The sequence below is a fragment of the Lactuca virosa genome, chromosome 3 (assembly GCF_052849685.1).
Source record: "Lactuca virosa cultivar CGN04683 chromosome 3, Lactuca_virosa_CGN04683_v6, whole genome shotgun sequence".
Taxonomy (NCBI): Eukaryota; Viridiplantae; Streptophyta; class Magnoliopsida; order Asterales; family Asteraceae; genus Lactuca; species Lactuca virosa.
Genome location: NC_136428.1, coordinates 96,198,422 through 96,212,167, shown reverse-complemented (window position 1 = coordinate 96,212,167; position 13,746 = coordinate 96,198,422). Strand labels below are relative to the sequence as shown.

At 35.2% G+C, this 13,746-nt stretch overlaps 1 long non-coding RNA gene across 1 annotated transcript; it reads left to right on the top strand.

Annotated features, from left to right (window-relative positions):
• Positions 1-5,555: 5,555 nt before the first annotated feature.
• On the top strand, positions 5,556-6,552 carry LOC145162496 (uncharacterized). Its single transcript, XR_013739143.1, has 3 exons — positions 5,556-5,765; positions 6,241-6,335; positions 6,488-6,552. It is a non-coding gene; the product is annotated as an uncharacterized LOC145162496 (long non-coding RNA).
• The last annotated feature ends 7,194 nt before the right edge of the window (positions 6,553-13,746 follow it).

Sequence of the window (13,746 nt, the reverse complement as noted above, 5' to 3'; positions counted from 1 at the left end):
TCATCACCCTGGGGAGCTCCAGTGTTATTCGTGAAGAAGAAGGACGGAAGCATGAGAATGTTTATAGACTACCGAGAGCTGAACAAGGCAACGGTGAAGAACAAGTATCCATTGCCGAGGATTGATGACCTATTCGATCAGCTGCAAGGTTCGAGCTACTTCTCAAAGATCGATCTTAGGTTAGGATATCATCAGATGAAGGTGAGAGAGCAGGATATTGAGAAGACTGCATTCAGAACTAGATATGGACACTACGAGTTCTTGGTTATGTCATTTGGACTAACCAATGCTCCAGCAGAGTTCATGGATTTGATGAATAGGGTTTGTAAACCATTCCTCGATAAATCCCTGATAGTGTTCATCGACGACATTCTCATATACTCGAAAAGCCAGGAGGAGCATGGCAAGCATCTACGGGAAGTATTAGAAGTGCTGAAGAAGGAGAAGTTGTATGCGTGTGATTTTTGGATCCGAGAAGTCCAATTCTTGGGTCATGTGGTTAACCAAGAAGGGATAATGGTTGACCCCGCAAAGATCGAAGTTGTGATGACGCGGGAACGACCAAAAAGTCCCACGGAGATTCGAAGCTTTCTGGGATTAGCTGGATATTACCGAAGGTTTATCCAAGGCTTTTCTTCGATAGCTGCTCCATTGACAGCTTTGACCCACAAAGGAGCTACTTATACGTGGAGTGAGAAGCACGAAGAAGCATTCGAGAAGCTAAAGAAGAAATTATGTGAAGCACCAATTCTTACTCTACCCGATGGAGTTGAAGATTTCGCGGTCTATAGTGACGCCTCTGGACTCGGGTTGGGTTGTGTTTTGACCCAACGGGATAAGGTGATAGCATATGCATCGAGACAACTGAAAGAGCACGAAAAGAACTACCCCACTCATGATTTGGAGTTGGCAGCGGTAGTTTTTGCCCTAAAGATATGGAGGCATTACCTCTATGGCACGAAGTGCAAGCTTTTCACTGATCATAAGAGCCTCCAGTATCTCTTTAATCAGAAGGAACTGAACATGAGACAACGACGCTGGCTAGAGTTACTCAAGGACTACGACTGTGAGATACTTTACCACCCCGGTAAAGCAAATGTTGTCGCTGATGCTCTCAGTCGGAAAGTCAACCTTGAAAGGAAAAGGCCAAGGGCATTGAGAATAGAAGTTGTCTTGACGATTGTGGAAAGTATCAGGAAAGCTCAAGAAGAAGCTTCAGAGAAGAATGGCCGAAAGGAAGAACGTTTGGGCAAAACGTTAGTGTTCGGTACAAATAGTCAAGGGCTGAAGGTATTCCAAGATCAGATTTGGGTACCTAAGACGGGAGGAATAAGAGATATTCTGATGGAAGAAGCGCACAAGACCATGTACTCGATTCATCCCGGTAGCACTAAAATGTATAGGGACCTAAAACCCTACTACTGGTGGCCGACGATGAAGCTCGACGTTGCTAAGTATGTGGCTGAGTGTGTGGCATGTGCGAGAGTTAAGGCACAACATCAGAAACCATATGGGAGTTTAGAACCTTTGCCTGTACCCATGGGTAAATGGGAAGACATCACCATGGATTTTGTGACTAAACTAACCAGAACGAAGAACGGACACGACATGATTTGGGTGGTCGTGGATCGTTTCACCAAGAATGCACACTTCATAGCAGCCAACGAGAAGTGGTCTATGGATAAGCTCGCAAATGCTTACGTGAAGGAAATTGTAAGACTTCACGGTGTTCCTCTAACGATTGTATCAGATCATGATAGTCGTTTCACGTCAAGATTTTGGAGAAACCTACAAGAGGAATTGGGTACGAAGTTGTGTTTGAGTACAACTTACCATCCGCAGACTGATGGTCAGAGCGAAAGAACGATACAAACACTCGAAGATATGCTAAGAGCATGTACCCTAGAGTTCCAAGGTAACTGGGATGAGCACTTACCTCTAGTAGAATTTTCCTACAACAACAGTTTCCACTCGAGCATCAAGATCGCACCCTATCAAGCTTTGTACGGACAGAAGTTTCGTACGCCGTCTTGTTGGCTTGAGGCTGGAGAAAAGCAGTTTATGGGCCCCGAGATAGTCCATGAGACTGCTGAGAAGCTGAAGATGATTAGGGAAAGAATGTTAGCAGCTCAGGATCGTCAGAAGAGCTATGCAGACAAGAAAAGACGACCGATGACGTTCGAAGTTGGGGATTCAGTTTTGCTTAAAGTCTCACCGTGGAAGGGACTTATAAGATTCGGGAAACGAGGAAAGTTGAGTCCAAGGTTTATTGGACCGTTTAAAGTTCTTCAGAGGGTTGGGAACCAAGCTTACAAGCTCGAAGTACCCGAAAAACTAGATGGTATTCATAACACCTTCCATGTGTGTTACCTGAGAAAGTTCACGGGAGAAGTTCCCGACATAATTCCAATCTCAGAGTTAAGAATGGATGAGAATAAGAGGCTGATCGAAGAGCCCGAGGCAATTGTTGACCCTAAGACTAAGAAGTTACGATGCAAGATGGTCGACTTAGTGCTAGTCCGATGGAAACATTCGAATGGGCCAAATCTCACATGGGAAACGGAGAGTGACATGATGAGTCGTTATCCGCATTTGTTTGTTAATGTATGATTCCGGGGACAGAATCATCCTAAGGGGGAGAGAATTGTAACGCCTGTGTTTCCGGGCTAAAGCATTAATGATGGTGTAATAGTCTAGGTCAACCTTTGTAACTCATTTTGAAGTAATGAATAGGAATTATGTGAAATATGTGCTTATTTACTTAATTATTATGATTTAATGAATTAAGAATAAAAATAAGTGTCGAAAATAAATATTAGATAAACTCGATATCTAAGAATGAAGTTGTAGTGGTCGAAATAAGGATTCCGGAGATATAAAGAATACCGAAATTCGAGTTATAACGAAGAAGTTATGACATGTCGAAGTTTCGCGACAGAACCGGCACGGCGCTATGTGACGTAAAAAGTGAATTTACGATAAAGTGCTTTTTAGCGTTAGTAATCTAAACAAAAGTTGTAACGATCCTAAAATCAAACTCTATATATTATAAGGTGTATTTGGTCTAAATACATTAAAATGTGAACTCAAATAGTGAAACGGTAATTTTTATGTTGCATTCATTTTTTTTTCTCTTTCGACGATAATTATTAGTTATATTTTACGACGTTAGTTATCGATTGTTAAAATTAGGTAGGTCGCACAACAATATCCATTATATATTTGATAATATTATTTTGTATTAAGATATCATATTGAAGATCATTATATATTTTTTAAATTGTAATTCTTTATTATTATAAAACAATATTGGTATATATTAGCGAAGTTATTATAAGAATAGAAAATTGAATAATGATATATATTTGTATACGGGTAAAATCGACATGTAGAGATGTAGAAGTTTTAATTAAAATATATATTAATTAGAAAAGGAAATGGACATATATGGATTTTATATAGATTTACAAGGGTTATATGTGTAAATTATATAGAGTAAATTACTGAAATCGGCCCTATGGTTTGGTCAAAATTGCACGTTTGGTCCCTAAGTTTTCTTTTGCACTCGGATGGTCCCTATGGTTTGATTTTGTTGCGTTTTTCATCCCTTATATACATAAAGTTAGGGACTAAACGTGCAATTTTGACAAAACCATAGGGACAAAAAACGTAACAAAATCAAACCACAGGGACGATCCGAGTGCAAAATAAAAGTTAGGGACCAAACGTGTAATTTTGACCAAACCATAGGGACGATTTCAGTAATTTACTCAATTATATAAGATAAGAATTGTGAATTCATATAAAACAAAAGAAATGTACGATTCCTTTCTAATTCTGATACGCCTCAATCATAGAGAAAACTTGTAGTAGGAAGAAGTTAAGTGTCGATCATAAAGGCTACGTGTCAATATTATGTTATGACTAAGCCTATAAGATGTACGAATAATATGAAATGAGATTCAAAATTTTAAGTATAAATAGACATCATCTATCAGATTCTTCCAAACAACATAAATTTATGTATTTTTGAAAAATACGATAATATATAAGATTGAGTGCTACGTTTCTCCGATTGAAATTTAGAACGTTCAAGTGGTGACCGGTAGATAAATGAAGTGTGTATGATGCAAATTACGAGAATACGCTTATAGAACGAAATAAGATTTCGGCAAGATAATAAGTGGGCAAGCAGTGTTAAGGTTGGAGCCACGATAGTAGTTAGTTTCCACTAACTAGTCAAGTGAGTACATAGTTACTTTCATCTTACACATAGATATGAAATATTTTATATAAAATACGTGTTATGTGTATATATGTTGTTTGTTTATTTGAGACGATGTTGAATGATGTTTTATACATGTTTAAAATGATTAAACGTATATATATATATATATATATATATATATATATATATATATATATATATATATATATATATATATATATATATTATCTACAAATATGTTTGGTATAACATAGGTAGATGAAATAAGTTGATGTGTGTGAAAATAATGAGAGGCCTCGATGTTGTTGTTGATTCTGTCATCTAGCGGAGTATGGATGACGACCACAGACTCTTCTAGACAGTCCAGTGGAACGCTAGCAAGCTCGCAACCTGTAGGTGTTTGTGAACGATGTGTTCACCGGTGTACTCCATCCCCCACATGGTTGCCTTAAGAACATTTATTGCTGAGGAATCCCTTTAGCAGTAGTGTCCATCCCGATGATGATCCTTAGGCTAGGTCCCTTATGATAGGTGTTTTAGGGACGTAAAGTGAGGATAACGGGAACGGGTAATCGGGTTATTGCTGGTTGATGAAATTAAATAACTTATTTATTTTGGGTTGAAAACCCTATGTGCTCACCAGGCTCCCAAGCCTGACCCACTCAGTTTCATGTATTACAGGTAGTGGCGCTCGAGCATAGATGTGATGTTTTGGATGAGGGATTACGGATATAGGCTTGTAGATATGAAATAATGTAGTAAGGCTTATATTGTACTGTTTATGCTTTTGATCTGTATCGAACATGACATCCCGAGTCTTTTAATGAAATACATTTCTTTGGAAATACTTTTGATAAATCTTTATCATATTTTGTTTTGGGACAAATTCCGCAACACTTTTATTTAAAATGTTACTCTGATTTTCAAACAAGCATAAACAAAATCGGTCTTTTCTGGCCGTGAAAATGGGGATGTCACATTGTTTGTTCATTACTAAATTGTTATTGGCAGTTATTTATTATTTTGATTTTTGTTCATTAATTATTTTTGTTTTTATTTAGTTATTATTAAATTTTTGTTAATCTTGAGAAATAAAATGTTACATATAAAGAAGTCTTTGTAAAACTAAGGAGATATAAATTATAACTTGGTGTTGTTTCGGTAAAAAAAAATGTTAACCCGATCAAATGATTTATTTTTCAAAATAAAACTAACTTTAATAAATAAAATAAAATATAAAGTTTTAAGGTTTTAAAGCATAAAAATAACGAAAGGCAATGACTTTTTTTTTTTTTTTTATGTCCCTTGCTGAGGGACGCCACTGATTTCAGAGTTTTTTTTTGGATTTCGGTCGCTAGCTTTACATCTATGGCAACCTCGAAGTTCCATGTCATCCTCTATGTTTCGCTTCTTTTTGCCCTAATTTTTACTCTAACTGAAGCCGATAGTACCATTACAGAAGCTGTAGTTGGGTCGGACAATTGCGAGGCGTTTCGAATCGAAGTCGATAAACTCACCTCCAAGATCCAAGCACTTGGTTTGTCCTCTTCCTTTACCCCTTTACTTTATCAAAATTTGAATTTTGTCAAGCTAGTACACTGTTTCTGTTTCTATATTGGTGTAGTTCAATTTGTCCACTCAAGTTATTGTTACCTTCTTTTATCTCCCTGGAATATGTGTTTTAACTCATTGATTTATTTGACCTCAAGTGAATCTTGGAGATACTAATTTGTACGCCTTTCTAACCATTTACCAATTGACGACCTTAGGGTTACTGTTTCTTAGTATGTTTTAAGGTAAATAGTATGAATAATCAATAGCAGCCTATTGGCCAGATGACCTTCAACCTGCAAAGAAAAAGCATAACAAAACTTGGTCTCTAAAGATGTATTCTATTTAAACTTCAATTGTGTGATTTGTGGACACCCGAAGTTAGTGTGTAAGGCTTATGTAGTGGAAGCATATAATGACAAAACTTGGCGTATTTACATTAACTATATGCTGTTTTTCAGAATCATTTATTGACAAGAGGAATCAAGAACTAAAAAGAACGGATGAGATCATTGCACAAAGAGAGAAAGATTGCATAACTTCATTGCAAAGTGAGGTATTTAAACTTGAGAAAACCATTATCACACAATGCTATTAGCTCTTTCAAATGTTTATTATGTTCCTTAATTGTGTTTCCAATATCAATCATATATATTTTGATCTCGTTTTCTGCACCATATTTGTTTTGAATACATTACTATCTTACAGTCTTATGTGGAAAGCCATTGGAAAGAGCATGGAAAACCTGCTCTTCAATTAATTTGGCAGAAGGTAAATATAGTGTTTTTGGCGTACAATTTTGCATATACCATTTACTAAAAGGTGTTATACTTATATTCGTTGGTAACTCTGTTCAAATTTTATTTAATACAAGAGAGGAGGTTTAAATTATCATTTGTTGTGACAGGTGTTGGAGAAAAAAGCACAAGTTGGAAAATGGGCTGAACCTCATGTGCAAAAAATCAAAACTGTAAGTGGGTTTTCATAGTTTTGGTTATCTTTCTACATAAGATACAGATGTCTACAAAAACTGTATTTAGGTTTTTGTTGCATGTCTATCACCTTGGATTTCAACTCGATTGGATGGTTTTCAAGTGGGTCTTTAAAGGAATCAGATTTGACTGCATATTATCTTGCAGCCTTTTGTTGAGATTCGCTGGAAAGAGCATGGAAAATCTGCTTTTGAGTCATTTACGTGGAAGGTAACTTTTGTATATCTGGATTTTATTGGACATTGTTGCATGTGTCATTTAGCAACAAAAGGATATACTTGGTGGAATTGTTTACTTTTTGTCTTTATGAGAAAATATGTAAGTTCTCATTTTGTAATTGTGTCAGGTGTTAGAGAAAAAGGAACAAGCTAGAAAATGGGCTGGACCTCATGTGGAGACAATCAAAACTGTAAGCGACTTCCTTAATTAGGTTTACTTATCTTTCCACTTTGTTTATGTATACGATCACATTATGTTGAGATTAAGCCTTTTTGTTTCTCTATTATTGTTTTTTGTTAGTCTGTTTCCCTTTGAAGTGTTATGAAGCTTTAATTTCAGTTCATTCTTTGTTCTTTGTTATACCTTGTGTAGTTTCATAATTGTTCTAATTAATTTTTTATGTTGTATTTATAAATATACACAAAAATGGGTCCCATTGGTTGTTGAACAGTATCTGCAACCACTGGCAAAAAATATCAATTATGTTTATATTGAATCCAAGGATGTTGCAATTCAACAATGGGTGTGCATTACACGGAAGATCAACACTTTTCTTCAAGTATAAATTTGAGGTGTGCAGCTGCTGGTAACTAACACTTGGTTTCTTTTATGCGAGGGAGGCTTAGGCTTTAACATTTTTGTTGACTGCATTAGCGGTACATATACGATACTTTTGTTGTCAAGATTGTAATGAATATGGACTACTTAGATATAACAGCTATATCTATGTTTGTATTTTTGGGTTTACATTGTGATAAGAATCCGGAATCACTAGACACCAATTAGCATAATTAACATAGAATTATACATGTATATTCTAGAAGGCTCAAAAGGGCAATTTGGGAAAAGTGGCTAAAGTTGGTTAGAGAGAGAGAGAGAGAGAGATGTTTATATTGATACTCTTTGTATTGGCGACTCTAGCCTTGTGGCCGTGAGAGAAGATATATAAGACTAGCGAATTATCGAGCGTTGCGCAAGTTAAGATCATGTAGTTATTCATATTAACTACGAAATAATAATTCTTACGTTATGTTGATATATATGATTGTAAGTTTTTTGAACAATATGATTAGATAAACATATATTGCAATCAAATTTTACAATGACCTCTAGACATAGTTTACGCTCGAATAAAATTAAATACAATTCTTGATTTAATGTTACTTTTGACTATTATACTGATTAATTATTTTAAAATTTATTTATTTAAGTGATTATTATTTTTAACTATTGTTAGGATTAACTAGTTAAAAAACTATATATATATATATATATATATATATATATATATATATATATATATATATATATCCCCATTCCTAATAATTACCTCCCCTAAACGCCACATGTCACTTCATTATGCACCATCCTTCCACGTGTCCGCTTCTCAATTTTCTGCAGATAAAAATTCCCGCCCATTGCATTAAATACGAAAACCAATTACAGAATTACAAAAATTAAATAAAATAACTTTCCATCAGATCACATTTAAAGAAAACGATATTCTGGGAAACTTCCTACTAATTAGCATCACATTTAAAGAAAACGATATTCTGGGAAACTTCCTACTAATTAGCAACTCTGTTGCCACATTCTAAGCAATTTGAATAAGTTTGAATTGATATTCTAAGAAATTTTGAATATGTTTGATTTGATTTATCTTTTACCAATTTACCAATTATATATGCATTATAATAGGAACTAATTGCATTTGCGATTTTATCATTTATCATTTATATATATATATATATATATATATATATATATATATATATATATATATATATAAATCTAAAATTAATTGTTTACCTTTAAGTCTTTCGTAGTTTCGTTTCTCTTTACGTCTTCTTCACTGCTACTCTGGTAATTCATTCTCATCTATATTTTTTCTTCTGTTGAAATAAGTATTGGTCTTCTGTTTACAGTTCTCCTTCTCTTCCTGTTATGCGTATATTTCTTCTTCTTAACAAAAACCTGTTTATCAGTGAACTATATACACATAAAAAAAATTATATTGATTATTGTTTGTCTTTAATAAATTGACGATTGTTCCATGTTGTGTACGTAAGGTTATTGATAATAACCTGTTCATACCTTCATAGCCGATGTGGATGTTATTGACGATTATGCCCTGCTGATACCTAATTGCAACAACATGTTTACTGATTTTGAGTGTGGCTGTGATTATCTATACAAAAATATGTTGATCAGTGAACTATATTCGCATCAAAGAATTGATATTGTTTATCTTTAATAAATTGCATATTATGCCCTTTTCTGTACAGAAGGTTATTGATACCTAATAATCGCAACAAATAGTTTACTGATAATAACCTATTCATACCTTCATAGCTGATGTGGATGTTATTGACGATTATGCCCTGTTGATACCTAATTGCAACAACACGTGTACTGATTTTGAGTGTGGTTGTGATTATCTTTACAAAAATCTGTTGATCAGTAAACTATATACGCATCAAAGAGTTGATATTGTTTATCTTTAATAAATTGCATATTATGCCCTTTTCTGTACAGAAGGTTATTGATACCTAATAATCGCAACAAATAGTTTTCTGATTTTGAGTGTGACTGTGTATGTTATGGTCGAAAATCTTATATACTTATTTTTATTGTTGCTTTTCTGTTATTTTTTTTTCTCTATTGACTATTTTGTTTATCTATCTGTAATTATACAATTTCTGTAAAAAAAAAATTATCTATGTCCACATACCATTAAACTAAACTATCACAAATATGTGTTGTTTCTTAAAATGTGAGATTATTTGCTGCATTTTGAAGTGGGTGTGAATCTTATAATATTCATATATAACCTGCAAACTAATGGTAGGAAAATAAATATTCATGAAAGAGAGTGGGGCTGCCCTATACAAGTAGGCAATAATCCTTTTTTCATTCAATTATGTTTGAAAACAAAATTAATTTGACTGCAATTTTCATCTTTATAGATTTTCATAATTTCATTTCCGCAAACATTAATTACTATTGATTACATATGAGAAATCACATACTTGACCATTTTCCCTTGCAACATGAAAATGAAAGTTCTGCATCATTTTATCGAACAAAACATCCTTCTTAATGCTGATCACTTTCTTTATTTTCACAAGAGACCATATTTCCTCTGGAAGTTTCCCTAGAACAACATGAAACCTTAGTTTCATATATGTGTATTCATCATCATTGTCGAATTTCTCAGCAACCTTATAATGAGCCATGATGAACATCCTTTCGTTGATAGGAAAGTCAAGTTGACTCATATCTGTATTCGAACAAACATAGCTCTGCTTTGGTTTCTTCTCAAAAGCATACATATGATTATATGCAACTCTTGCTTTGATTGTTTCATATTTGTAATGCTTGCTTGGATCACCTTTGTTCATTCCAGGAGGATCATTTTCACGTCCAGTCATAATGCTCTGAACTAATCTCAGTTTCTCTACTTCAGCTTCAGCCTCAGCTTTCTTCTCCTCTTTTGACTTTTCGATTAAAATTGTTTTTCCTTTGTCTTTGTGCGAAGAACTATCAACAGTATCCTTTGGCTTCAAACTACTACCACCTTCAGCAGAAGAACCAATTACAATTCCTTTAGAAATTGGCCTTGGAATTGGTATCGTAGTAACAACTGTTGAAGTAACAGGCCCAGAAGATGAAAGAATTGGTTTTGTTGTTGGAAATCTTTGTTGAATAGACTTTGCCAACAGTCTTAACATTTTCATGTGAAATCCCACCAACCTTCGCATCACCAACCTTCTTTTCTCCCCCTTGCACCCCTGTGTTAACAGGTGGGGAATCTGTTGGTAGAAGATTTGAAATTCTGGACGAAGGGGCCAACTGTTTATGCAAAACAACTTCAAATTGAGTAAACTTTTGAGACAATAATTCGGGTGTAATAATCGAAGATGAAACAGACTTGACAGACAATTCTTTCAGCTCCTTTAGCAAAGTAATAACTTCCACGAAACTCTGGCTGTCCTTCGTAGAAAGTTGAGTAATTTGAGGACTCAAACTTTCGTATAACTTCACAAACTTCGTAACCACATCCGCAATAATATCAACCTTCTGATTAAGAGAAGCATAATCACGTTGAACTACTGTAATTTCTTTGGTCATATCTTCACGAAGTTCTCTAATTTGCAAATTCACATCCTCCCTCACCTTCTTGACATCTTGAACAAACAAGACATGTCGTTCCTTAGCCATCTGTCGAAATTCTTTAACTTCGTCCACAAAATTCGAAGATTGAGACTTGACCCGTAACTCATTACATTTATCATTCTGATCCAACTTCTCAATAAAACGTGATTCAGAGTCTGTAATCAGTCCAGAACATTTATTAATCACCCTAGCTTCGACCGCTTTGAGCATACCATCGATTTCCATACTTGAGACAAATTTACTTCCCCTCATGTCAGCTTGAGACTAAATAATTGAATTCAACTTCTTGTTCAGAATCTTGAATTGCTTCATGGACATCAACATATGATCAGGAAAATTCTCTTCCTCATCATCAAACTCCAAGTCTTCAAAAGTTCCCCCAAAACCTCCTTCATCAATATCAGTTTCAGATTCACCAACATCTTTGGGTAGATCAGTAGATTGAGATGAGAAAAGTGTGGTAAACGGATTTTGAATCATATCGTCAAAAGTAGGTGAGTGTGTGGTGTTTGAAACAGGGATGATATAAGGTGGAAAAGAAACAATAGTATCAACTTGTTAGATAGCAGGAATACCTTGTGTGGATAATGAAGGCTCTGTATTCGAAACTCCTTCACCCGTGTTGACATTTACACCCATATCAGATACGTTTGTAGTGATGTCTAAAGTTCGAACCTCCTCAATTACTGACTCGGTTAACGAAACTTCAGGTGGTATGACCTCGGTCTTCTCAGGAGTTGATTTAGAAAGAGTAACTTCGGGTGTCTCAGGAATTTTCTCACATTCGGACGATTCTTCTTGAATAACCAACTTACATTTCTTTAGCTTCTTCTTAGAAATATGTTTGGCCACATCTTCAGCTCTTCGTTTCTTTGATGAAGGAGAAACAGGAGCTGGAACCTCATGAATAAGGACGCCTTGGTGATTAAGATGTGGTTTATGAAGCATGGTAGGAGACTTTCGTGAACCACTAGACTTCTTCTTAAGTCTTCGAAAGACACCAGACTTTGATGGAATGGTTTCCTTTATGTGTTCATCAACAACAGGTTCAACTGGCTCAACCAAAACAGTCGAAACTTGTTCTTCTGGCTTCGTCTGTTTCTTTGGTGACTTCTGTTGCTTGGATTGTTGTACAGGCTTCTCAGGAGTACCCTTTGCATCTTTCTTCGAACGTTTTGATTTCTTAGATGGGCCAGCATCTTCTTTGGATAATAATTTTACAGTGTCATCATCAGGATTGATGGTCTTCAAATATTCAACCAACACCGGATTGGTTGGATCAACACGCTTCAACATCGCATCAGGGATCCTGGCAATGTGTGTGAACACCTCAGCATCATCAGAAACCTCCTTTGGAAAGTGATATTTTAGGAATTCAGCTTTCTCTTCATCAACAGGCACCTACATTCCTTCTTTGTCATAGAAATAACAAAGAATCAAACTCCAATACCTTGCACAAGAAATTCCTTGAACAACATTCGTGTTTTCGACACTCTTCTGATATTCTTTCCACAACTGAGTTGAGTAATCCACTGAAATATCATAATACAAGCCAACAACCATTGCATAAACTTCCATTCGACCTTTATCTAACCCAACACTGCGACCAGTCAAGCAGCGTAGAAATATCCCAAAAAGAAAATTCCAAACAGTTGGAAGTCCAGATTTCTTGAAATCACTGATCTTGGTGAGTGGGGGTTGATGACCCATCTCATTGAACATGTGATTAACTTGAGCAAAAGAAAGATCAGTATAAGGTGGATAATTAGGGATATGAAGAATCTGACAGAGTAACTTATTGGTCAATCGTATCTTCTTATCATTCACCAGTTGAAAAGTAATAACATACATTGCTTTGCTGTAAGTAGCACTTGATCCTGCTTGGGAAAACCATGAAAGAGGAACATCAAATGAGTTGAACATAGCAGTTGAAAGAACAGAACTTTTCAACGCAACAATCAACATCTTCAATTCTTTGGGATACATAGAAACATCCCCTTCTGTCACACCCCAAAACCGAAATGGCGGAACGTTCGGGGGTGGAGGACGTCATGTATAGTATCACAACAATGCGTAATAGTAAACAAGCAACAACATCATCCATTGCATTAATAGTAATAATTTTAATACAAGTGTGTTCTGTAGTTTATATGACACCAAAAATGTATAAACAAAATAAAAGATGAGTCTTGAATGTGCTCCATCTTCTTCAAAAACCTGATCACCGGTACCTGTCTACTGGCGACCTGAGAATACAAGTTATTTTGAAAGCGCAAATCAACATTTAAGCTGGTGAGTTCATAAGTATTTTAGTGTCGTTGTTTGTATAAGTTGAAGAAAGTATTTGTAACTGTTTGATGTAAGAATTTGTAAGTGTTCGTGAAAATGTTTGTGAAAATATTTGTAAACTTCCTAGAAAATCCTATATTTTCTACTAAAGTGGTCTTCTACCAAGACCCATCTGTTTTCTATGTTTGTTCTTTTGTAAAAGTGTGAGTTTTCATAAGTGTAACTATCATAAATAAAAATATAGTTTTCCATTACCGTCATGTGAGAAGATCACAATGTGAATGAAATGGG